This window comes from Hemitrygon akajei, chromosome 20, assembly GCF_048418815.1.
Source record: "Hemitrygon akajei chromosome 20, sHemAka1.3, whole genome shotgun sequence".
In the NCBI taxonomy this organism is placed as follows: Eukaryota; Metazoa; Chordata; class Chondrichthyes; order Myliobatiformes; family Dasyatidae; genus Hemitrygon; species Hemitrygon akajei.
Window position 1 is genome coordinate 42,291,118 of NC_133143.1, and position 27,866 is coordinate 42,318,983.

General features: G+C 38.0%; 1 protein-coding gene across 3 annotated transcripts in view; it reads left to right on the forward strand.

Annotated features, from left to right (window-relative positions):
• The first annotated feature begins 201 nt into the window (after positions 1-201).
• Positions 202-27,866, forward strand: part of LOC140713761 (uncharacterized) — a 55,459-nt gene continuing 27,794 nt past the window's right edge. The window contains exon 1 of one of the 3 annotated variants that reach the window (XM_073024249.1): positions 202-422. The gene's annotated coding sequence lies outside the window, so the exon portion shown is untranslated. Of the gene's footprint in view, positions 423-1,144; positions 1,330-27,866 lie in introns of those variants that run through there. The other 2 variants (XM_073024251.1, XM_073024248.1) reach the window with 2 other exon arrangements.

A 27,866-nucleotide genomic window follows, 5' to 3' on the forward strand; every position in this document is an offset into this window, starting at 1 on the left:
GAGCTTTTAATCTAAATTGCATCTGATATCCATAATTTCTTTGCGTTTGTGCAGTGTCTGTGTGCTGTGTGCTGTCTGAAGCTGACAAGAGAAAGCGCAGTGTTTCCCCGGAGACTGGGGCTGCTCAACATTCAGTTCACACACACTGGTTGCTTGGTAGCCGCCTCAGTCCAATCTCTCCAATTGAAGCATGGCAGGGTCCCTGATCAGCCGCAGAAACGGGAATGTTGCACTGACGTGCAGTCAGTGACACACAGAAGAGCAGTAAGAAAGCGATGAACTCGCAGCAAAACCCGTCTCTGGAACTAATAGACACTCTTAGATCCTCTCATCTTAAAAGCTATAGAAAAACTTTCACCTGATTGTATAACTGATATAACAGACTGATTAGCCATTGAATATCCAAGAACAGCTGGATACTGGTAAGTTCATTATTTTGTATTTGAAAGCTTCATGGTTTTTTTTTAAAGTCCCCTCTAGTATAATTTGGCAGAAGAAGACGAGTGTGGATAGATTGGGCACTTATGTTTTTAATCACTGACGACTATTTGGATTCTTCTACCAAAGGTACAGTAACTTGCTGATTGTCAGCATGGTGTTTTATCAAGAAAGAAAATGCAGGGGGCGCCAAATAGCTTCGGCTCACACTGATATTTACTGCGCCCTATGCTTAACCAGTCTCGAGTATTTAACAAGAATTGCTCTGGTTGTAACAGACCCACCCAAATGACACCTTGTAAGTGAATTGGGGAATCGGTCAGGGAGAGGACCCTTTGATAGCCTGCCTGTAATTACCCCCACACCAGCCTCTGCACCCATGTTCCCACGAAGCAAAACCCACTATTGGGAGAAAGATATAGTTAAGAAAATATGTCCTTGAAATAACAGATACATTTTATTTTGATATACTGCATGGGCACGTTTGCTTATAAAAAATAATTACATGAAACATATTTGTGTGAAATTTCAAAAATTCCGTCGAATTTGTAAAATAAGGCGAATTTATTGAAACTCGCAAAAGTCTATAATTAAGCGATTGATTAAAATACTTCAAAGCTGTCAATTTCTTTTAAGTCGGAATTTGGAGGAAAAAAGGCACGTGATGCCGGCCCCAGTGCCCAATTGTGTTCACAGCGCCATCTCGGATATTATTTTACAAATGGGCTAAGGTTTAGTCGCTCCTGCCCACACTCTCAGGCGAAATGCAGCAGCAGCGGAGGAGTGTCGCGTAAATCCCCCACTCCTCCCCATTTCACAGTCAGACACAAGCAGCGCAGGCGAAGTCCAGCGTAGGACCGGGCAGCAGGAGAAAGGGCGATCGGAATAACGGTAAGAGACAGATTCGGCGCCTCTCTGCATAGAAATGTACCGTGGCCTTGCACTTGTTCTAAACATTTAAAGGGTTTGGTCCACAGGAGAGATCTAAAGCAGAAGGACGTCTTGAATTATTTGTAGAAACGGAGGACTGCAGCCACTGCGCTGAGGGGAAGTGGGTGCGTTTTATTGACTATGGGTTGCGATGTGTGAATGGATTATGTGTCAGTTCACTCTACCGAATTCTTTCATAGACTATGTTCTTTATTTTTTCCTGTGCAAAGCTTTGTTAAGATTTTGTGAAATGATCTGCAAAGATACAAGTCAACAAGTCTTCACTGACTTAACGTGTCGCGAATATGAGGAACCCACTATCGTGTGTTTTGTTACTCACATCTCATGGTAGAAAAAAGGACGACAGCTGTAATGCATTGATCATTTTATAGTTTCATGGTGTGAAAATCATTGACGTGCGTATTAAACAACAGTTGATTCCTAACATCTGGACCGATTAATATTTTAAAGGCCATTATTTCATGTTGCCAGAATCATATGAATGCAATTTTGTATCCTTAAATACAAACCGAATAAATTTAGAGCAATTCCATTGGCGAACACACGCAAAATAAGCGATTTATCGTTAAGGAAACGACTCTATTGTTTTGATGAAACCTGCGGTTTAATGAATCTTATGATAAGAAGGGATTTACTGTAACCGATTGGCATCTTTTAGGTCGAACCCATCTGGAATCGTTGTACTGATGTACTGGTTTGCTGCCCGTGGGAGAGAGTGCACAGATTATCTGTTCTTGAGAAAATTCATATTGTAGTACCATTAATCTCCACATATAGAATTATTATCGAAATGTTAGGGATTTGCGAGCGAACCCCTCCACCCTCTTCACTCCTCCGTGAAAATCTTGCATCACACAGTACAATTCGATTATAATAGTTTTTCAACATGATTAGGGCGTGCAGTTTTCGTAAGGGACTGCGGTAGATTCAACGTATATGGCAATTTGCTTCCTTTGTTTCCCCTGACGCATGCGCTTCACCATAGGGTGGGGAACGAAGATATCTCCATAAATCATCCTGTCATTTCTGTCCAGTCAGTAGGACAATGGGAATCCTTCCCGGATTAAATTCCATGCTCCCACCTATGTATGTGATGATACACCATTTACCAACACTTCATAGTCGTGTCGTCTCTGTCTTTTTATTTCGTAATTCTAGAAACATTTCTCTGTGGTCTACTTTTCTAATGAGCTGAATGAAGCCTGTAAGAGTGATCAACAGAAAAGAAATGTTAAACCACAGACCTTCAGGACAGGCAAGCCTGGGGATGTAGTCTGGCACTAGCTGGAAATTCCAGGGTGCTTTAGGGAAAGGTTTGGCTGCAACAATATTGTAAATGCAACAAATGTTTGAAACCATTTTGAAGCAATACTCACGCTCGTTTCTGTAATATTTTTGATCTATACGTGGAAATAATATTAAAACAACAATATTTGCTTCATTTTTTTTCAATGCAGCACCAAAATGGCTAGACTGAGGAAAAAAAACACTGGAAATGGAGAAGTTCCACTCCTGTGTATTTCACCCACCTTCGTCATTCGGCAGAGCGAGGCATTTTATTAATCTCAAATCGGTTTAAGACTAGACACAAGGCAACACCATTTTCCAAACTGCTATATTGCCCTGGACACAATTGTTATTGTTTTTTAAAAAAATCTTGTTTCACTGACATTCATTGCTGCTTTGCAAAGAGAAGGTGAATACAATGATTGTATTCAATATGCTCCGCAGTGTTATGGTTCACTGCTGATATGGTATTTTTGCAGAGCAAACTGTGCCATTATTTTGTATTAGAGAAAAATATCGTTGTAATAATGTTCTTTTAAACTTCAAACATTTAGTCTAACTCTCAGTAAATTGATGTGTAATTCACCTGGTATGAGTTTTCCATTCCAATCTTGCAGGGCTAGGGAGATGCAGGTATCTGGAATTGAGTTATTTGCTTAAATTCTTTTAAGAAACAATGCAGTTCCCCTGTGACAATTCCTGACATTTAGTATTGTAGCATCTTGTGAAGATTTCAATAAGTAGTTACCTAAATTACTTTGAGAATTATTTTATACTGTAGTGATATTCTTTGTTGAATTTCCATACAGAAGGAGAATAGGCTGGTGTATTACAATGAGCACCTTACATTATTATGCATAGTGTTGTCTTACTTCACAGCAGTACAGAATGGAGTACAGAATGTGAAATTATCGTAAAAGTGTGCAACTTTGCACCTTGGAGACCATGTGGTGGCTTCTTTGTCAAATATTTTCACAATTGCAGAACTGAAGCTTGCTGCAAATTATAATGTGGTCAAGATGGCTTTTGATTCTTCACTAAGGCGGCTGCAAATATTTACTACTTAAATAGCTTTCACATAATAAGATGTCAATGTATTCTACAGTAATGGCATTTAAGCTTCCTTGGAAGGACATGGTTAATCCTTCATTGGATAGATCCCACAAGATATCACTGATGCTTATGCATAATCATCTCTTCAAGTTGACAGATCAGGTGACTAGGAAGGCAATGGCTTTTGTAAATTAATTAACCTGCCAACAAACAGAGCTGTATGCTTGTTGATGGAAAAGTCTTCTGAGCAATAAATAAGTTTGCATAAATTAGATAAAATATTTGTGCTTAAAAACTGAACTTGTTGACCCAGGTCAGGCACTTGTGTTTGTATTAACCGTTGTAGAAGCACCCAAGTAACCACTACAGATCCTGATGGAGCAGATGGTAATGGCAAATCGTAAACATAAGAGATTCTGCAGATGCTGGAAGTCCAGCACAACACACACAAAATGCCAGAAGAGCTCAGCAGATCAGGCAGCACCTAAGGGGAGCAATTAACAGTCGGTATTTCGGGCTGAGAGCCGTCATCAGGACCCTTGACTAGTCCTGATGAGTGGTCCTGGCCTGAAGTGTTGACTGTTAATTCCTCTCCTTGGGTGCTACCTGATCTGTTGAGTTCCTCCAATATTTTGGGCATGTCACTCCGATAATTGTAAAAATGTTCCCACATCTACTTCAGTACCTTCTGTACACAAGATTCAATTGGCTGCAAATAATAAAATAAAACATAATAGTATGATATAGCAAATATGTTTAATGTTGAGAATTTTTGTTGCCATTATCTGTGAATTACAAGATTAGACCTTGGAGGATGCCATATATTTGCATTCCTTAGAATTCTGTCTGCACCCCTATAATCAGCAATATTATTGGATTCACGCACAACACTTTGTGAATTAGTGGGTTTAAATCAAATCATTTGATTACAAGAATGGATTGATGTTGTTGAAGTCTTACTGTTCCCTATAGCCACTTAAGCTACAGAAATTTTTGGGCAGACACAAGAGCAGGTGTATCTGGAATCACTTTCCCCTACATTGGATACAAACTTTCCACAATGCCTTTCCTTCCCAAGCTATTTTCTTTATTGTGATCTCACCTGGAGTGCTGCGCTTTATATTTAGCAGCTCATTAGTTTAATTAGCCCCTTTCCATTGAGAAGCATTGGTCCCTTGATTTAAAAGAAATTTTTTGTTAATTCAGTGGGGAGTTTACATGATGTAACAGGAAAACAAATGTAAATGCTGGAGATTAGAAACTAAATTCTGGAAATATACAAAGGACTTGCATTACAAAACCGAGATGCTGCAGGAAATCTGAAACAACTCCTTTACTCCCTCTCTCCCACTCATTCCTGCTAAATAAAATATTGGAATACTCAGCTAGTCAAGCAGCATTACTAGCGAGAAACACGTAGCCCTGTTGGCATCTGCGGATAACAAATGAGTTTCTGTTATTGAGACCATTTGTCAGAAAGGTAGTTACCTTTGATATGTGTGGAATTTAACATTAACTTTATTATCTATCTCTGATGTTCTTCAAACACGATGGCCTAAATTACAGCTTCTCAGAATATTAGACTTATGAACCAACTGGCTGAAATTAACTTGTAAAAGATAATGATGTATTCTCTTTATGGTTATCTACATTACTCTCCCTTAACATAATAAAAATGTAATTCAGCTGAAAGTGAAGAGTAAATTTGTATTCTTGAGTAGATTGTTAGGTATCAACTTCAGTAAAAGCTGACGAGGCCCAAAATAAGAAGAAAAAATTCCAGGAAAGTAAACTCATAACAACTTCTGAGGTATGTTATGACCCACAGATTTAAAGCATGCCTAAATGGCTTTGCTCCAAATCACAAATACCTTCTCAAAGAATTGCCTTTTCTGTGTTGTGGCAAGATTTGCAAATAAAATATATCAAGGATTCGAGAATTGTACAAAATGAACAATCCTTTGCATAATCTGTAGAATTGCTATAACATTTTATACTAAGTTTATTAGCCTGCCATGAACAATTAGTGCAAAGGCATTTTTGTCTTTTTGCTTGAAACTGTTTAATTCCTTGAAGTTTTTTTCTGTTTTCTGCAAAGAATTGTAATAGTTTTAGCTCAGTAAGTGTCCTCTCCTAAATGTCTTAGTAAAATAAATTGGATAATTTTTATAAATTGCTTACCTGAGCTCTTCTTAAAAGATTTCAAGAAAGAGTAACAGCATTATGAATAAAATAATATTTAATTTTTTGACAATAATATTATAACTATGGACTTGCAATGCTATCTTCTCAGTTATAAGTAGGCAGAAAATCTACTGCAAATAATAGTGAAGTTAAGAACTTTGTCAGTATTTACCTATCAGACAACAATTGGCACAAGCTTAGGTTTGCAAAGGAAATGCTCATGCTTAGCTCTACAAGATAACCATATAATAAATTGGATTGCAGCCCAGTGTTATACTATTATGTAGCATAAAATACCAAAAGTAATCCTTGGATCTATTTAATACTCCCCTAATCCTATTAAATACAATAAGAATTTTGTGATTGAATTTTCATGTTTGATACTTTTGGATTTCTGGTACTTTCCATGTTGCGTACTTTCCTTTTAGTTGGGAAACTTTGCTATATGGTTAGTAAATCTGTTGTAATGGAGTTGTTGAAAGACATGGATTACTTTGATAGCTTGAACCCAGAAGTAAAATAGGGCAGGTATTGGAAACCTGAAATAAAACCAGAAAGTGCTGGTAATTTTCCACAGGTAAGGCAGGTTTAGAGGAGAGAGAAACAGAATTACAATTTCATGTCCAGGACTTTTTATCTGAATTCAGCTTGAGTAAAGAAATAAAAAACAGGGCAAAATCTTCCTGTAATTAAATATCAGTGCCTGGAATAGAAGCTTAATTATGTTCAGTGAATTAAATATTCCACGAGTAAAGATGAGGAAAAATATTGTTGAAATAATACAAAATACTGAGATTGAAACTGAACTTCACCCACCGCCCTTAATGATATTCTTCTGAGTTTTAAAAATTAATATCATTTTCTCCACAGATGTAACAAATATACAAGCTACTCATATGGCAAAAAATCTGATGAGATATGGTCTCTGATAATTTTTTTAGTATTTTTTGTAAATACATGGACAGCCAGATATTTCAGTATGAACGAAATTGCAATTCACTATCCTTTCTTCACTCTAAAGCTAATTCATTATTGCTGAGTCTGAGAATGTAGAGAAACAGTGCTGACAAAAGTAGTTTATCTGGAAGTCAGTGCATTGCTTGGCACATTCAGTAGTGAAGAGCAGAATTATATGTCTATGAAGATTTGCCTTTAGTTTGAAAATTTTCCCTTATTTAGTTGCTTATATAAAATCGGAGGTCAAAATTAATTTTGTATTTACTGCTGATGGATGAAGAAAATTGGAGAAATATGCAGTTGCAGTTCAGTATTATGGAGGAGCAAATAGCTTAAATCTTGAACTTGTACAATAAGAAAGTGCAAGTTTTGGCTTGTTTGATGTTCAAACTAATATAAAGGGCATAGAACATAATCATTCCCTTATCCAACAGATCTTAGTGCTTCATCGCTGATAATTCAGAATAGATTTTATTCATCATGAGTAAACTATTAAGTGTAAGTATCTCATGGCTCCTTACCAAAGACCAAGCTATATTTTGTGAAAATTCAATTTTATTCCAGCTTCACTATGAACTAACTTTAAAATCCCCAGCTTCCATGATGACACTTAAACTTGTATCTCTACATCATTTATCCAAGCCTCTGCTGGATCAATAACATAATATTATTGTATTATTGTGAACTGATAGCGCATTATCTTTTGTAGTAAACCTCCAGTGCATGCGTTTTTCCGTAAAACTGGTCCAGGTTTGAAAATATTGATGAGCATGCTCATACCTGACATTTATTTTTGCCATTTTAATAACTGATTCTTTAAATCTGTCAGTGTTATTTTCATTTTCTCTTTCATAGCCACAATCAGGGAGTTGGTCACAATATTGAAAATTGGCATTAAGGTATTTAGGAGCAAGAATTTATTGTTTGTCAGGTAGTTTTCTCATGAAGTTTTTGATTGGCTGCCTGTAAACCCCAAATTCCCCTTTGCAGCACCAGAAGTTAGGCTGTGTAGGGGCATTCTTTGGTGCCAAAGTCATTGGAACTAATCAGCTATCAGTTTCATGTCATTCTGGCTGTTGTCCAAAACAGGACAATTTGGCAGGACATTTGTGATTTGGAGGCAAATACCAAGTAGTGTTTTTCACCAGGGACTTTCGTCCTCAGATTTGGGAAAGCTTTGACCTTCTGCTTTGTCAGGGCCGCTGGTTTGCAGGTTTGGTCACTGGAAACAAAATTAGTCTTTTGCAGAATATAGTAAACAAAAAAAACTGCCAGAGCAAAGCAGAAGTCACCAACCTTAAAAGAAGGGGAACTTGATTCTGTAATGGTAAAGGAGTTAGTTGATGAGGAAATTACTTCCATTTTAATGGGTAGAAATTGTACATGAATGGCTAGAAATTAATTGCTAATATCCAAAATATCCAATATTTCACTAAAACACCTTTGATCAAATGATGCAATTTCTGCTAACTAGTTGACAATTAGAATTTGGATAATCGTATTGTCATTGAATGAGGACAAAATCACTTCCGTTCAATTGAAAAAAGAAATAGGTTACTTTTAATATACATTGATGTGTCAGACATGAAGAAAGATTGGGGGAGATTTTCATGCATCACACACATGCTGTTTATGGCTAACTATGTGTGTAGCTGGGGACTGGATCCTGAGATGATCTTTAATATATTTTCTACTGAATCATGCTACCCTTAACATTTGGGAGCCTAATTGATTGTTGATGGGGTTTCCCAGCAGGGGAAACTAATGGATCAATAGAAGGGAGATTTAATGAACAAATCCCAGTGATCAAGTGCAGAAGGTGTCCTCCCAATGACCATGTTCTGCCTACTGTTTACAGGTTTGTCACTTTCCCCCTCAACCCAACACTATTTTGCAGTTTATCTCCATTTTTTCCCAATCACAGTGGTGAAAAGTTGCATTTATATCTTGTCAGTATAGTAACAGGACCAGAGGGGTTTAACAGTTTATTAATTAAAATAATTACATTTTCAGACAGATGGATCAAACATTTGACTAAAGAGGCGAGTTTTAATACTCTTCTTAAAAGGTAAGAGGTAGAGATAGCAAGGTTTGAAAAGGAATTTCAGAGTTTGGAGGCCTAGTGGACCAATTAAAATTGATCAGTGATAAGTAGGGCAGAAATTCAGAATCACAGGACTCTGCTAATCGTGGGCCAGATGTGACTACAAAGATCAGAAGTGTGGGAATGTGGAGGAGATTGAAAACAAAGATGAGAATTTCAGGTAAATATGATCTAACCACACTTAAAATAAGAAAATTTTTATCTTAACTTAGCTAATCAGACCTGAAAAGGATAAAATGCTTGATTAATTTAGACTACATCTGCGCATTATCAAAGAGAATAGGAAAATGAAAATGGAAGTTGAGAGAGAACTGGAGGTCAGTTTGCTTAACAATGATTGATTGATTGTGGAATCCCTACTAACAGGAGCAAAACAACTGGAGGGATCATTTGGATACATCTAAAATAAAGTTAACAGACACAGACATACTTTATTGATCCCGAGGGAAATTGGGTTTCATTACAGCCTTACCAAGAATAGTGAAGAAATATAGCAATATAAAACCATAAATAATTAAATAATAATACGTTAATCATGCCAAGTGGAAATAAGTCCAGGACCAGCCTATTGGCTCAGGGTGTTTGACACTCCGAGGGAGGAGTTGTAAAGTTCGATGACCACAGTTAGGAATGACTTCCTATGCCGCTCAGTGTTACATCTCGGTGGAATGAGTCTCTGGCTGAATGTACTCCTGTGCCTAACCAGTACATTATGGAGTGGATGGGAGTCATTGTCCAAGATGGCATGCAACTTGGACAGCATCCTCTTTCCAGACACCACCATCAGAGAGTCCAGTTCCACCCCCACAACATCACTGGCCTTATGAATGAGTTATAGGATGGCAATGGGAATAAAGATTATGCTAATAGATTATGATGAGGTAGGATAGGAGACACAAGTAGACCAGAAGTACCTTCTTGGAATGGATTGGACAAGTGGACACGTCTTGAGCTTTACATCCTGTTATAGTTGACATCTTCTTATACTTTAGTGGTGAAAGGTTGGTGTTCTAGGACATGTCATGATTGAGTACTAAGGTACGGTTTCTAGTGCCATGTGCTGGTCACTTCTTCACTATCTACATATCCTTGTTCCTGAGCCCCTTGTGCTTCTATTTCAAACGTTCTGGATTCTGACACACAGAAAAGGCACCTCTTAGCAGTTCTATTCTGACTTATCAAAGAATATAGGGACTGCTATAAGCTGGTGACAAGTAGAACTAATTTGAAAGGGAATTGGGAGTGGGAATCGTCAGAGATCCTCATGCACCAACTGACAGGCAGATTTTGGGGGTTTTTTTGAGTTGAAGGTGATGTATGACTGAAAATCGAGGGGAAAGGGAAGAGGTTAGGAAAACATTGCCAATGACCTTGGTTTAAAAATATGGCCCCAGGACTATGGAATTACAACACATTTACTAGTAATAGCACTGTATCAACAGGCATGTAGCAAGCTAAAAGCAATTTTGTTCTGTCATTTTGTAAGTTTGTGATCTCACATAATCTCTTTCCTTCAAGATTGCTGAAGGAATGGTCATTCAAGATGGTCAAGCGTCTTAGGTTGAATTAATAATCAGTATTGTTGAGTGAGAGGAAGCTTAGATGTAGGGTACTGGTTCAGTGGGGAGCCACCTTCTAATCCTCAGCACATCTTCTACTTCACATCTGTGCACTGCAGCACAGAAGCTGGAAATGTGCTCACAGTCAGAAACGACTGTACGTGACCTCCCACTCGGCCACTGTGAGGGGCCAGATGTTATTTGCATTTGATCATTTAGCTTTGCATTCGCCTTGATTCGCTTTCAAGCAATAATAGCTCCATTCACTTAAATGGAAATTTCCAACATTCAATATTGTGTTTTCTTGAATTATTTTGAAGAGTCTGAAATATTTTAACTAGTTTTGTTGTATTATTTGACCATTTAAACTGTTTGCTAAAGTGTTTGAATTTTTTGGAGTCCCGTTCAATGCTCCTGGCCCAATTTGGTTGACAGCAGGCCTGTGGAGTGACTACTTTCTATATCATTGATCCTGCAGCAGGTAGGTGCAACCAAAGGAGAGTCTGGGTGGGCTGGTGTAGGCAAGGTGAAGGGTTGGTTCAAGCATGACCTAACCCATAAAGATTTCTATAAACGTTTTTAATACTTAGTAAGTTTCTATCAATATTTTCAGTAATTTATATCTTGGAATGCTAAAAATTCTCAAACATGTGGCATCCATCATGAGGGAGCCCCATCAGCCAGGACATACCCTCTTCTCGCTGTTGCAGAAGGAGATAAAGAAGCCTGAAGGCACACTCTCCGTGATTCAGGAACAGTTTATTTCTCTCTGCCATCATATTCCTGAATGGACATTGAACCCACGAACACTACCTCACTACTTTTTTATTTCTATATTTTTGCACTACTTATTAAACTTAAAGATGTTATGTGTTGCATTGTACTGCTGGAGTGAAATCAACAAATTTCACGACCTGTGCTGGTGATGTTAAACCTGTTTCTGTTTCTGGAATGTTACGTGATATAACTTGATGTTCTTGTTACAGCATTTCTCTGCTCTGTTTTAAGATTTGAGATATTTTCTCTGGAGTATATCAAGCCTTATTTATTTGTTGTTCTGTTGTGGCTTTCTGTAGTGAAGCATCAGTGTAGTACTGGGAATTAAAAATCTCCCCTGTTTTAGTGCAATGTAAAGCTGGAGCTCACATTCGATTTATGAGAATTGTTTAGTTTTGATTCGATCTTACTGCCTAACACTTGCCCTGAATACCTTAGAACACGTCTGATATCTGATAACATCTCACTTTATCGCTAACTGCATTTTTTTCTCCTACCATCCTACCATTGATTTGGAGGAAAAATCTTGATTAACTAACAGCAAGCTGTATATTTTAATTCCATTTTTTCTCTGTCAGATGCAGATAACTACTCACAGCTTACTGCAACACTTTGTAGGTGGCAGTTGGAGTTGTGCAAGAGTGTGTCTGGTTTTTTGTTCACTGTTTTCCCTTGTTTTCTCTGGGGAAGCTTCTTGTCTAAGCTACTCATTAAAGGTATAGCAGGATTACTCTGCACATTATAGCTGCTGAATCCTTAAGATGCTTCAACTTAGTTCATTTACAGTGAGTCACATTTTACAGAATGCACAAGAAGAGAACAATTAAGTTGTGCCATTTGTAAACAGACCTCCATATAATCTGTAAATTGGTAAACTATATGTGGTGAACTACATATACCTGTCTGGACACGCCCCCTGATGACTGCTCCTCTGACAGACCCCTGTATAAAGGTGATGGAGGTCTGAGCCCGGCCTCCAGGATGTAGTATGGTGCTGCTCATTCCTTCTTCCAGTCAATAAAAGCCGATACCTCGCTTTTACGTCTCAGAGTGAGTTATTGATGGTGCATCATTATATAGGAACAATTGGCATCAATTCTAGAATCTTCCTCTGAAGTCTTGCCCAGTTTCTCTCAGGGCCCTTACAGAGTTGAGAGGCATTTCCTTGCAGTTAATTAAATTTACAAATGCAGAATAAAGTTGTGATGAAGGAGCTCTACACAGTGGTACTGAAATCTCTGCTGGAGTAGCTTCTGTTTGTTATTAAACCAGGTGGAAAGGGGAATGTTCAAAGTTCAGAAAGTTCAAAGTATAATTTATGATCAGAGTGTATATATATGTCACCACATACAGCTTGGAGATTCTTTTTCCTGCGGGCATACTTAGCAAATCTATAGAACAGAAACTGTAAACAATGAACAACAAACTGTGCAAATGTGAATAGAAATAAATAACAAGAGCACGAAATACCAAGATAAAGAGTCCAAAAAGTAAGACTATTAGTTGTGGGAACACCAGAAATAAAGTAAGTGTAGTTATCCCCTTTTGTTCAAGAGCCTGATGGTTGAAGGGTAGTAACTGTTCTTGAATCTGAGTCCTGAGACACCTGTACTTTCTACCTGATGACAGCAGTGAGAAAAGAGCCTGGCCTGGGTGGTGAGGATGCAGCTTCTCTGCGGATGTTCATAGGTAAAGAAATGAACAGCAATTGTAATATTTACTAAAAACCCAAAGAAATGTGATCAGAAATGGCTATTCTGTATTGAAGTGGATAATTTTTCATCTAAATAGATATTTCTATGTAACTGCCTTGTACATTGAAAATATTCCCAGATACTCAGTTTGAAGGAAGATGCTACTTGGACTGTAGAGTTACATTATGAGAAAACAGCTGGTTTAGGTTGGGTTTATGTTGCTTACAATCTTTAGTATGTTGAAAACACAGCATAAAACAGGCTAGTCAGCCAAATAAGCACTTAGAGATTATATTCTATTGTTCTTTATCCAGCTCAATAAGCATAACCCCCATTCTGTTACTTCTGATGTATGGGATGCATGTCCTATTAGCACAGCTAGCTTTCATTGTTCATTCCTAAATGTCCCTTTTAAAATTGGTGATGAGCACCTTTCTATAACACTAAGGTCTAAGTGGTAATAATATTCATAGTGTTGCTAGTACAAAGGGTTGCTGACCTAGTGTTGGTGAAAGATACTTCTGTATGTGGAAGTAAGGAGAGCATGTGACTAGCAGAGGAGCTGTGTTTAGTAAGTAGTAGAGGAAGGGGTGTGAGATCCTTAACTAGACCTTCTATAACTGAACTGGGAAAACTTCCACCACACATCTCTGAGTTTCACATTCTCACCATTCCCAGAGGAAAGAGACCCTACCACTCCCCTCTACAGTTGGGGCAATTGCTCTGGCTAATCAACTGACCAAACCAGACATTGTTGTTTTGTGTAAGTGATGCACCATCAATAACTCACTCTGAGATGTAAGAAGCGAGATATCGGCTTTTATTGACTGGAAAAATGAACAACACTACATCCTGGAGAATGAGGCCGGGCTCAGGCCTCAATCGCCTTTATACAGGGGTCTGTGGGAGGAGCCACAGGAGCAGTCCAGACAGGTATATGTAGTTCACCACAGTAAGAAACTGGGAACCCCGAGAAACCCACGTGATCGTAGAGAGAATATATAAATTCCACTTCAACAACACCGGAGTGGAGGTTGTTGGTGCTGTGAGTTGGCACTTCTACCAGCTGTGCAACTGTGCAGGGTCACAAAATCTGCCATCTGAGCGCCTTCTGATTGATGCTCATCGACGCTGTGCCTTGTTGCCTAGCAGTAACACAAAACCTGGAGGTAATTAAACCTGTGGATTGCAAAATGAAATTGTGACTGTGGGAATATTAGGGTGTGGGGTGACAACAGGTGTATGTATATGAGGAACAGGTCCAAACACATACGTTGGTGACTTCTGCTCTTGATTTTCAAAACAGTGATATCATTCCCTCTGTTTCCATGCCATCTATGAATTGCATTAAAGGCATCCTGTCAGAATGATATTCCATATATGAGAAAAAAAAACAAGACTTGGGACAATATGTTTTTTTTTTAACCTCCATGGATCTGGATTTTGTTTTGGTCTTAACAGTTGAAGAGCTGTACTAAGGTGGGTAAAGCTTATTAGCTGCAGCTTATCTGTCTTTAGAAAATGAAGCAAGGCAGATTGAGATGCAATAACAGATTTGAAGATATATTCATTATAGTGGCTTTGAAAGTTAAGGGCTTGTATAGTTTTCATTGAGTTCTATTAAAATGAGGGTCTGTGTTAATTTGAGCATCTCTTTTAGATTTAGAGGCTGAATTCACTTGAAGTGCTGTGTTAGTTTCATGGACCATGCTACACTGAAGAGCGGTAAAGGTTTGAAGGTCAGTATTAGGCTGACAGTTTGCGCTTTTTTCAAGACCATATCTTAAAATTAAGGGACTTCCGCATATTGGCAGGGTTGTGAGATGGGGGGTTCTATACAATGAGAGTAGGTATTTGAGAAACAATTTTTAGCATTTTTGGGCACAGTGCCTAGCAGATGTGTGGACTTTGGAGCATATGTGCAGCTTTATATTTATATATATAATATATATTTATATATATATATATATTTATATTTATATAATGATATTAACAAATGGGACATGAGTTTGGTTGCAATAGATAAGGAAACTGCATGAAATACTATGCCAGCAAATAAGCAATGATTAACATTTAATGAATTGATACATAGTTCACAGAGAACATACATCCCTTTGGGAAACAGAACTGAGTGTGGCTATTGAGAAATTGAAGGTAGTATAAACCAAAATCAAAAGGCTTATAATGTTGCTCATAAAAATAACAAGATCAAGCGTTAGGAAAATGTTAGAAATCTGCAAAGGTGAATGAAGGAACTGATAAGGAAAAGGGAGGCAGAGTATGAAAGTGATCGAATAAGAAATCTGACGGTTCAGTAGGTACAACACACTGCATATTCTGTACATGGAGTATTGTGTGCAGTTCGGGTCACTTAATTATAGCAAAGATGTGATTTGTGGTGGAGAAAATTCAGAGATTCACCAAGGTGTTACCTGGATTGGAGAACATTAGTCATGGAGAAAGATTGGAAAGGCTGGGTTTGCTTCTCCTAGGGTGAGAAATGCTGAGGTGTGACCTGATAGAATTAAAAATTATGAAAGGCATAGATAGTGTAAATAGCTTGCATTTGTTTCTCATTGTCATGATGTTTAGAACTGGATGGCTTAGGTTTAAGGTGAGAGGAAGGAATTTTAAATTGGATCCGATGGGAAAGTTTTTTTTGTGTAGAGAGGACTTGATACTTGGAACTCGCTGCCAGGAAAGGTGGTGGAATAAAATACATTTGCTGCATTTACAAGACATATGGAGAGGAACTTGTCTATGTAGAGCATAGAAAGCACCCAATCTAATATGGGCAAATGTGTTTAGTGGAGTTAGGTAAAAAGGTCACCATGGATGTAATGAGCTGAGGGATCGATTTCTTTGGCCGAGGACTATGAAAGAAATTGGAGTCAGACAAATCTGTTAGAGCTTTTCAGGCTGTAAATACAGAATAAGAGGAAAACAGTGTCATTGGACTTTCAGAAGATCTTGATAAGGTGGCACACTGGTTATGAAACAAAATTGGAGCATATGGGTTTAGAAGAAATCTATAGATGGACTGGTTAATGCACAGAAAGCTTGTAAGATCATTGTAAGGTTGGGAGGCTGTGACTAAGTGGGTGCTGCCAGAATCAATGAAGGGATTGTAGCAGTTTACAGTCCATATCAGTGATTTGAATGAGGGATAAATTCTAGTATATACTGTACAAGCTTGCTGGTGATATATATCTGTTTGATGGTGTGTGTTATGAGGAACATGCAGAGAGAGTTCAAGGGTATATTCAAATTCAAGTTCAAGTTTATTATCATTTTGACCATATATACATATACTGCCAAATGAAACAATGTTCCTCCCGGCCAATGTGCACAATACAGAACATAAACCACATACACAGCCCATAAAGTAATATTGACACAAATAAATTAACAAATAATAACGTGCATTTTTAACATAAATTAACAAATAGTACAGTGCATTTATGACGTTATAAAGTAAACAATGTTAACGCTATTGGTGCTTTATACGTGGTGAGATCCGGCTGGTGGCAGGGAGCTCAGAAGTCTTAATGGCCTGGGGGAAGAAGCTGTTCCCCACCATAACAGTCCTTGTCCTAATGCTATGGTATCTCCTGTCTGATGGTACAGTCAAAGAGGTTGATAGAAGTATGATATGTGAGGTCATGCACATTGGTGGAAGAAGTAAGGAAGTGGTATATTTTTTTAAATGGCAAGATATTATAGGTTGAGTCATCTGTGCGTTCTTGCAAATGAATCACTGAAAGTTCAAGTTCAGGTATTGCAAGCAAGTAGGGAAAATGCTGGGTGAAAGAACAGACAATTGGTTGTCTATTTCTTATTGTTTGTCAAACTTGTACACAGGAGACTTGCAGAAACTAATCAGAAAACACCCGTCATCCTGGTTTGGTAAGAAAACTAAAGCAAGGATTTTCTGCTTCAACTACGTAGAATAACCTTCTGATGAAATATGGAATACCTGGAGATGAATGAGGTTATGGAGAAATAATAAGTTAGAACATGTTCAGAGGCAGGACCATTTTCCATGCTACACTTTTCAAGATGGCATGCCTCTATTTCAGCTCTAGTTTTTAAAAATATTGCACTCTTTCAATTTCACATCAAGATTTATAAATATTTAGTGGCTGTTAATATTAGTGTTGGAAATCACCTAAATTAAACAGGATATGATTACCTCTTCAAATATAATGGGCTAGGCAGTAGTGAACTCCTGATTCTAGGAGTGCCAACCTGCTGCATAATATCGGGGTCACATTCGAGATATATCAACATCGGTGCTTGTTAATAGTCATAGTCCCCAGCATAGCTACTCCCTGCTGACTTGTCCAGCTTTGATCAATTCTAGTACTTGTTCTCATTGGAATACAATGCAAGGAGCATATGCAATATCGTGACGAGGTGGCCAGCATTCTCTTAGAGTTGAAAGTTTGGGCTTAATTGCCACTCAAGAGAGTTGAAGACAGAGATGTAGGCTGGCACAGTGCCATGGTACTGAGGGCATAGTACACCATCCATAATGCCATCTTCCAGAGGAACACACACAAAATGCTGGAGGAATTTAGCAAGACAGGCAGTATCTGTAGAGGGGAATAAACAGTTGCTGTTTTGGGTTGAGACCCTTCATCAGGATTTCCAGCATCTACAGAATCTCTTGTACTGTATCTGTGATCTTCCGTCGAGATGTTAAATAGTATCTCAGGTGATATAAAAGATGCTGTGGCATTATTTTTAAAAAATGGGAGAGTTACTCAACCAACTTCCAAAAGAAGATTATTGTGTGACATGCCAAATGTACATTGGCTACTGTGTAAGAAATAAAGTAAGAGATATCACGTTTCAAGAAACAAAACTGATTGGTTTCAAAATGTTTTGAGGCAAGGCGATATCATGAAGGATACCGTAAAGTTGCAAGTCTTTTAGAAACGGGCAAGTAGTGTCATTAGGTGTAAGGTAATGCGTTAGATTAGAAAATAGATACAATACACTACTTGGCAAATATCAGACACAATGAAGGAAAATATACTGAAATCATTGCAATTAGTGGCTTAGTTAAGTAAGTTCAAAGAATGCTCATCTGTATCTAGGGTTAACATCTACTGTAGATGTATACGATTGAACAGAATGGAAATTCAGCCCATCAAGTCTGTTCTAAGTAATCGAGGAAATGAAACATAGAGCTTGAATGTCTTTAAGAGAAACTGGATAAGTAGACATCATAAGCAGGAATAGAGAAACTTGTACTGTTCCAATGAACAACAGTGGGAGGTGGTTCAACAATGATATTCACAAGCTATTCTCTTGTTGTTTGTTTAGTGTAACTGAACTAGACTTAAAATTGATGGACTTAATAGATGGATGTACTATCAATAATAAAAAAAAGCTGGGGTAAGACATCCGTGCTTCAATAAAGCCAGCCTTTCTGTAAGAAAAAGCACGTAGCAGTTCCTCATCTCGCACTGTCAGCTTCAGACAAAGGTAATCCAGTTTGTTTCCCAGCCTGCAGGAGTTAGCCTTTAGCCTAGCATGGATTCCAGTGTGCTCTGTCACACCGCATCCATCACCTCCTCCCCTGGGTGGATGTAACAGGAACTTTTCAACATTGTGCCTCTCTTAAGACCATAAAACAATTAATTACTACAGATTTATTTTATGTTGTCTAAAAAAGATTTGCTATCAGTATAACTGCATTTATTGTAACTTGCTGAAAAAATAATTAATCTACAGAATGCCAGGATTAGTAATTATATACTTACAATTTTGTTTCAGTCACATAACTCCCCTCTCAAAATAAGTGTTCTGTGACTGAGTAGGAAGCAGTTTTCCTCAATTGCCAGTAGACTAAGAGCACAAACAGAAGCCAGAGCAAATTACAAATCCTTATTGTCTAATAAAAACCATGCTCTGCAATTTCAATGAAAGCATCTGTTGTGCCATCCCAAAATGATCAAGTTTTTAAATGCAGTTCCAGCCCATCTTGAGTCAATGCTCATGTGTATCAGTACATTATAGCGAGATAGTGATTTGATATTTGGAACTACTAGGTGTTAAAGTTTAGACAAACAACATATACATTTGATTTCATTTACAATGTTATAGAAACTGCACTGCTGAAAACAGACGCAAAATGCGCCTATGTGAAATGGAGACTAAAAGAATTCATGCTCCAGCAAATGTTATTTGTTCTCTTATTCCTGGAGAAAATTGGCAACTGAAATTGTATTCAACCGTTCCAAGATTTATGCTTTTTCTCTTTTTGCAGTTTGGAGGATTCCAGTTCTAAGGCCCCTGATAATTTGCTGAGAAAAATAGTTCATGAGGAATGTTTCCAGTTTATTTTAGTGGAACAGAGAGCTTTCTAATGTCAAAGGTTGCTTAATTCACAAGGAAAAAAAAAGAGGAAACTCATTAACAGGATGTCTAAGAAGTTGACCTGATATAGCTGTCATTTTGGAAAAATGCCTGACTTCATGGAATGAATATCCTTGAACTATAAGAAGGCTGTTGTGTACTCCCAGTTCCAGCAGCCCTGATAACCTGGTGTGTCATTTTCTAATGAGATTTTGTTTTGTTCATTAGGCAAAATTTACCAATGGAAAATTTCAAAGATTGTCAGCAAAATGTTCTGCCTTCCTAATACACTGCTTCCTAATAAAATACTTCTCGAAAAGCTTACTTTATATTCTGTGATATTCCCTTATTTTGATGTTGAAATATAAGCCTTATTTTACAATGCAAAAGCAGCAGAAAAATTTGGCCTAGTTGTCAAACATGTGTGCTTATTGAACTCTACTTTTAAAATTCATTTCCGTTTTAGCCAAACGTCGCCAATTTTCAGAAACCGTTTAATATCTATTCACTGTTGCACTGCATATTAAACATGCATTTCCAAAAACAAATTGCTACTCCAGGATTCCATCCATGGTAATTGCACTTTAACATAAACTTGTTTCAAAGAACAATGTATTCATGTTCACAGTTAACACAGTTAATGTTTTTAATGGTTCTTTGTCCAATTTCCAATAAGCACTATCTCAGACTGCTGTGTTCCTGTAACTAGTTTCCCAGTGCTTTGAATTTTGACACTGGCTTTGTGGCTTTTTCCCCCTGTCAAATCGATTTTAACAAGAGCTACTCTGAGATATATCAGTCAGGGGGTGATGTTATTGGAAAGCACATCCACATTACATCAAACTCTGCATCATTTGTTTGTCCCTACGCCACCACCTGTGCCACCATCCAGGATCTTAAACGTCCCTTTCAGGAGAGATTGGAAAACTTGGATTATTTTCTGTCGAGTGTTGGGAGTTTGAGGTCAGACCTGAATAAAATGGAGAGGGTAGATAGTCTTTTTCTGTGTCAAATACTGCTGGAAGGGATGGCTTTGAGAGGGAGAAAGTTTAAAGGAGATGTGTGGGCTAAGCTTATTTATATGGAGAGTGGTAGATGCTAGGGGCATTGGTGGGAACAGACATGATATTGGCACTTCGGAAGTATTTAGGCAAGCACTTGACTAGGCAGGGAGTAGAGGGATACAGACCGTGTGCACACAGGTATGTTTAGAGTGGTTTGACAGTGTGGTCGGCACAGATGTAGTGGCTGAAGGACCTGTTCTTCTGCCGTAATGTTCCCTTTCCCTTTCCCAAGCTATGATTATCATCTTTTAAATTTGTGACTTGCTTGAGACAATAAATAAATTATATAATATTTTAATGATTTCCTGTTGCCTGCTTATCATTTTAATGGTCCTTCACTTCCATTCTGGAGCTGCTAGTGTAAAGACTCCAAATCCTAGGGTGAACAGGGGCGTAAATTAAACAGAAACACCTAGGAAGAGGAAGGATTTGGAGATTTTAGGCAAAACGTGAAACCGTCAGCTCTTTGCTTGTTTTAACCATACGAATCTGTGTACCGCAAAGTTGATCTCTGATTAAAAACATATGAGTCAAGAGAAACAATGGAGGAAATTTGTTTATTTTGACTTTGAAATGAAGTCTGAGAGATTATCTTACAGAAACATAATTGCTAACAGAGGAAAGGTTCAGAAGGAAAATTGTTCGTGGGTGAAATGTGTGAATAGGGAAGTGCCTATTGTTTCAAATGAAAAAAAAGCTAGCAACTTGAAGTTCATTTTTGTCGAAACTGATTGACAAATAGGATTAATTCCATACAGTACATTGGCATCAACATGTGCCAAAGCACTCAAAGACAGATGATGCAATGGGGAGACATTCTGGATGGGTGAACTAACTTAAGATGAATTATTGCTGCTTTCAATTGAAACAGCACATTAAGGCAGAACAACTTTTAGCTTCTACAAATGTTTTTTTTTTCCTTTTAACGGCCTACAATCTGAATTCTTAAATCTGGAATTTATAACTATTCCTTATCTTAAGTTAAGATCCCATTATGTGGGATCCTTATCCTGGTAAAAAAAAGTCTGAGAATGATTCATGTAACTCAGTTTATGGATCTTATTTGTTGAATGTCCTATTTCAGTTCTGTGATGAATGGAGATTGCATCCCAGTTAAAGCACCTTTACACTGACTGCTATTTGATCATGAAAGGTAGCCAGTATTGTAAATGGGTATATCAGACTGGTTAATGTGATCACTGGTTAAGATTGTGGTGCAAAGAAGTTTTCACTTCAATTTGGAGTATTTTAGAAACTCTCGGATAAAACCATAGAGGGGCTATGTAGGAGGAAAGGGTTAGTTTGATCTTGGAGTAGGTTAAAAGGTTGACACAACATCTGGCCAAAGGGCCAGTACTATGCTGTAATGTTCTATGTTTTAAGTTCAGTGGGCAGTGTAAAAGGAATAGTCACTGAACACCTCCTGTTGATGTTATTCTGACATCAATCCCACTTTTTGCTCTCCTCATTCTCACCAATCTCACCCAATTCAGCCTTTCTGCGTTATACTGAGGATAACCCACAAGGTCACAAGGGATAGTGCTTGGGGTCAGAATTGAAATACTCAGTGGCTTGTATTGAATAACAGCTGTGACTCCATTGACTCCATTGACTTCAGGATGAAGTTGCCTCCTGAAGCATAGTCCTTACCCCAGACTACCCACGTTCCTCTGACTCTCTTTGAACACTCTCACACCTCCCTCCCATTTTTGCTGCATTCATTATGAACTTTTAAGAGCTGCATGCAGAGATCACACCTTTTGTTTACTCTGCAAACAGCTGAGAGTTGCAACACATCGATAGGGAACTCTTTGAAATTGCACCAAGTTTCAGCATTATATAGAAAGACTCATCAACCCTATTTTCTGAAGCTTCTTATTCTGATGAGATTTCACTGAATCCCACCACAATTTTGATGCCAAAAATAGTGGTATGGGGCTACTTGTAGCCTGCACACCTTCACAAGCAGATGACAGACAACTGGAAGGGGAATTTTATGCAATTTTTTTTAAGGGTAGACATCTGTTGTAATTCAGCAGAATGAAAATATATAGTCATTATGATGTAAGATGATGCTTTGTGCTGCCAGAATTAAACTTTTTAACTTTTCCTTTCCCAAAGGCTTTTAAATAAGAGCTCACTGAAAATTTCTCCTAACATCCAATTTTAGGGACCCTGCATTTATTGCATTGTCAGCATAGCAGATCAAATTGCTATTTTTATTCCAGCATTATAACATGGAGAAGCAATATCATCGTTGAAGTCCAAGACCCAAATAACATCAGGGATTAATGGAATGTTCACCGTTCAACCATTGTTATGTGAATAACTATCATGATTCTAAAGCAACAAATCCAGTGAAAGTATTTTTTCCTTTTTTGAAGATGTCTGCAAAGAGTAAGGATTTCAGATTGTATGCTGTATACATTCTCTGATATTAAATTGAATCATTGAATAATTTCAGAGGACATTATGCCATGTGGAGATTCAAGTGCATGGCAGTGATGGGGCACAGGAGAAACTTTTCAGTCCCATTTACTTCTCTGGCTCGCAGCACTCCCAAGTGATCCTTTGCGATGGAACTGGAACAGAATGATACAAATAATAGGAGCAGGAATGATCTTTGTGGCCTTTGAGCACGTTCTGTCACTGAGTAAAATCACTGGCCGATCTGATCCTGAACTTTGCTCCATTTCCCTGTCAGCCTCTCTCATAACTCTTGACACCCCTACATCCAAGAATATATCCCTGTCAATCTTGAATATATTTTGTGAACTGTTTTCACACTCCTCGGGGGAGAGTGAATTTCAAAAAGTGTGAAGTGTAGCAGTAAGTAAATTAGGGTCCTGATATATATATATATATATATATATATATATATGTTGAGCCAAATTTGGAAAAAAAATACACAGTACACATTTAAAAGGCTTCACCCTTAGTTTGGATGAAGAGAATATTAGGTGACTGGCCGCAGAATCTCATAACCAAGCTCCGACCTCAGTATATGAGGTTTATTCAATACAAACAAGTAGAGAAAAATGTAAATACATGGTTAAACTTTAAAGGTCTGTCCTTTGTCAGATTCTTAACATTCAAAGGTGAATGTTTTCATGTACACCAACTTTGATTGTGTTATGATGTATCACACAAGACCATGCTATTGTTAGCTGAAGCTGAGAGCTGCTAACGGTGACTTGCTCCTTTGTCTCCGCTGAAGAAGTTGCTTTATTCCCAGGAAGGCAGATTCACACACTTGTTCAGTCTTCAGAGGGTGAGGAACTCACTGAAGTTGGAAAACATTGAATTAGTATACCACATTGAATTCCCATAAATGACAATGGTACCTAAACACAAGAATATTCCTGCCTCTTTACCATTGTATGTTTGCCTTTGAATTGATGTTATGTTAGCTGGCACCTATTTACGAATCTGCATTGTATTATGTAGACATCATTCCCTGAGGCTGAGCTGAAGGAGAATGTTCCCGACTATAATCAGAGAAATTAAATGTCCGGTTCCAGTATAAACTAATGAAGCTGCAAATTCTTTGCAGCAGCATTGCTCAGATAACATTTTCAACAGAACAAATGTTGCAACATTTCCTGTTTGAAATGATTCTGTAAAAAAAAAATTAAGATAGATTTCAGGGCTAGAAATGGAAACATACTCCAGACTCCATTGACCTTGAATCTGCTCACTTATAAAATACCTATAGCCTAGGCAATTGACTGCTATGGGTTTAACTAATCCTGGAGTCAGCGAGGGAGGTTGTAGATGGTCCTGGAGCACATCCTTGCACATCTCCGAAGCTGGACTGTTTTGGCATGAATGGCAGAAATCTGTGTGAACTTGGACATTTTTTAGGGCGGTGTTCCTGTCACTACTGGTCCTCTTGATAGAGCTGAGTAAAGTTATGCTCTCAGAAACTGCTGCCACTCTTGCAATGGAGAGGGAGAGTGGTTGGAGGAAACTTGAAGGAGTGTGTGTGGATGCATTTCAGTAATCCCGGTTATCTGCTGGAGGACAGATTCCTGCATTGCGTGAAACCTTTGTTTCCCCTTTGAACACAGTAGTCCCTTGGTATGGTAGCAGCAGTGTCAGCTTCCACTACAGCACCCAGATTGCCCTTACCACAATGAGACCTGAGACTTATAGGCTGTGTGTGAATTACTGCATTATGGTTGGTCCACCAATATGTTGACAGAGGAGACAGCCAGACTAGGAACGATACTCGGAGCCCTGGGCAAAATTGGTGCTGACTTTGCTGAACTTGAATGTTGGCTTCTTAGTGCATTATGCATGCCAGTGTGAAGAACCGTCAGCCACCTTCTAGCTCAAAATTTAAAAATAAATTTGTTATCAATGTGCTATACTATGTACTATACAACGTACTATACTAATATACTACCCTGAGATTCACTTTCTTGCAAGCATTCAAAATAGAACAAAGGAATACAGTAAAATAAATGCAAAATCTACACAAAGACAAACAACCAATGTGCAAGACAAATTGCAAATGCAGTACAAAAACAAAATATCATAATAATAAACAAATAAATAATACTATCAAAATAAACTGAGGTATTTTCCAGGGCCAGTATGGTTTTGTCTAGCTTTAAGCTCACTCTCAAATTCACTGAATCAGATGAAAATTGGTATCAAATCAGACAACCAAACAAATTATACCTTGACACACCTTCTATACGTGGATGATTTTAATTTATATTCTCCATCAGTAAAGCTAAAGCAGTTAATTCAAATAGTGGAACTATTTTTTTAAAGATATAAAAAATGAACTTTGGACCAGATAAATCCAGAAAATTAAATGTAAAGAAATAGAGCAAGTAGAATATAAAACAGAGCAGTGGATATTCCTGTAAGACAGGTGAAAATGTGTTTTTGAGGGTTCTGAGAAAGTATATTGGTGATGGCCGTCATGGTAAATAGTGAGGAATATGAACAAGCTGTGAGCTGAGGTTGTAAGCAGCAGTAAGTGTATGAGAGTGGTGGCACTTGTTACCAATAGTTAGACAACTGGTGGATGAGTTCTAGGAAGGTGGTAGAAGAGCATTGTCACTTCTGGTGTAATCTTTAATGGTTAAAGGCAGTTGCAGATCTTGGAAACCCCTGTGAGCAGGTTAAATCACCTCCCTCCCATTACCTTATCAACAAATCTTCCCCACTCCCAACGCTGAGCGTATGGTACACCTGTCTTTTCCACTCAACCTCCCACACACTGTCAATTAAACTTGTTTCAGACTCTGCTCTACTTCAGTTTGCTCTACAACAGTATTCCATATGAACACAATATGCTGGAGGAACTCAGCAGGTCAGGCAGCATCTATGGAAGGGGCGTTTTGGTCTGAGACCCTTCATCGGGGTATTGGTCCATAACATTGACTATTTATTCCCTTATGTAGATGCTGATCTGCTGAGTTCCTCCAACATTTTGTGTTTGCTGCTTTGGATTTCCAGCATTTGCAGAGTCTCTTCCATTTACAACTTTACTACTGGAGTGGGTACACTCATATAATGTTGACCCCGCCCCTCCTTGACGAGACACAGTGTGTCTTTAAGCACAGCAGGCTAAGTTTTAAGACATGGCAGCAATAAAGATATTGACCCCTTTTTCTCCAGCCTTTGTTGGAAGTTGCCAAGGTATAGCACAGCTAGTCAGGGCTGCATTAATGATAAGGCAGCAAAATAATGGAATGCTACTGTACACTATTGAACGGATTTGAGGTAATTGTGGCTTGCAATTCTATACCCACTTTTTATTTTGAAGAAGTTCTCAGTTTATCTTCTATGGAATCCATAAAGACTTGTCACCTCAAAGGCAGTGTGACTGATCTGTGCTGAAATTTACCATCAAAATGCTCAGGTCTGGTTGTGTAGTAGAATCAGTTCCCAACAGAAACCTGAGTGTTTCAGTGGAAGCTGAAACCATTGCTACTATGCTAGTGAACTGCAGTGGCTGTAGTTTCAAGGGTGACAGTACAAACTATCTTCTGAAAACTTTGTAGAGGATGGGCCTCTGCCACATTCACCCTTACCTTAAATCAGAGATTGAACTTGTCCTATTTTTACAGTTTAAAATGGACAGATGCTTTGTATGAATCATAACTGAATTTTCTTTTCTCAGAAGCATATGATTAGGTATTGAAACAAGTTTAACAGTTAACACTACGTTATTGAATAGAAAGCAGTCAGTGAATTATCAACACTGTTATTTTGCAAAACAAAAGGTTCAGGTCAGTGGTTGTCCATTCCTATTAGTTTATAGGCTTCGGAAATACCTGCATGGCATTTGCTGGGCCTGGCTTTCAGATATTAATTTGGACTTTGTTATTTCTCTAGTGGTAAGATATTTAATCACCAATTAGTCAAATCCCACAAGTACCTATTATTTCATTGAATTTTTAATCAATTCCTCATCTTGTTCCTTGCATTTAATTACCTTTGATATATTTTTCAGTTCTATCAGTTTGTGCTACTTGTCAATTAGTATAAGCAGAGTTACGCAAATTAACTAAACTAAATGAAATCAAAACTCAAAGGAACAAACTTGTAACTGCTTTCTTACTTTATCCCAATTACAAATTAAAACTACCATCATGATAAATCTGGATATAGTGAGCATGTCTGATATTTTGATATTAGCATTTGGACTAAGGTGTCTCATTGGAGGCATAAAAAGGCAACGATTTGAGAGGCCAGTTACATTGTTTTATTCTTCATGATGGTTTTCTAATGTATCATGGTTATGATTTAAAAGCTGAACTTCCTAGAAAAGCTACTGAAGTAAATGGCTGGAGAACTGGAATAAAAATAGGAAATGCTGGAGATACTAAGTAAATCTGCTAGTATCTGTGGTTAGGTAACAACAAAATAGTTATTATTTCTGATCGATTAATCTAAAGCATAAATGAGATAAATTACAATATCAAACAAGGTTGAAGTTGTAAAGAAGAAGAGGAGGAGATAGCAAAAGGAATGGTCTACATTATGGCAACATGCAGGTGATTGATACTGAATGACAGGAATGATGGCAGCAAATCATAACCATGAGTTTCTGCAGACCCTTGAAGTCTAGAGCAATGCACAAAATGGTGGAGGAACTCAGCAGGTCAGGCAGCATCCATGCAGAGGAATAAAGAGCTGGTATTTCAAGCTGAGACCCTTCATTAGGAATAGAAAGGAAGAGGGAAGAAGGTGGGGGAAGGGAAGGAGTACAAGCTAGAAGGAGATAGGTGAAATCTGGTGAAGGGAGAGGTAGGTGTGTTGGGGAGCCTGCCTGTCATCTCCTTCTGCTGCTTTCTGCCTTCCCATTCTCTTATTGTCCATTCTCTCTTTTCAGATTCCTTTTTTTTCAGCTGCAGTACTGTAATTTTAAAAATGAATCCGGTTGTCACATCCTACAAAAATGCAATGG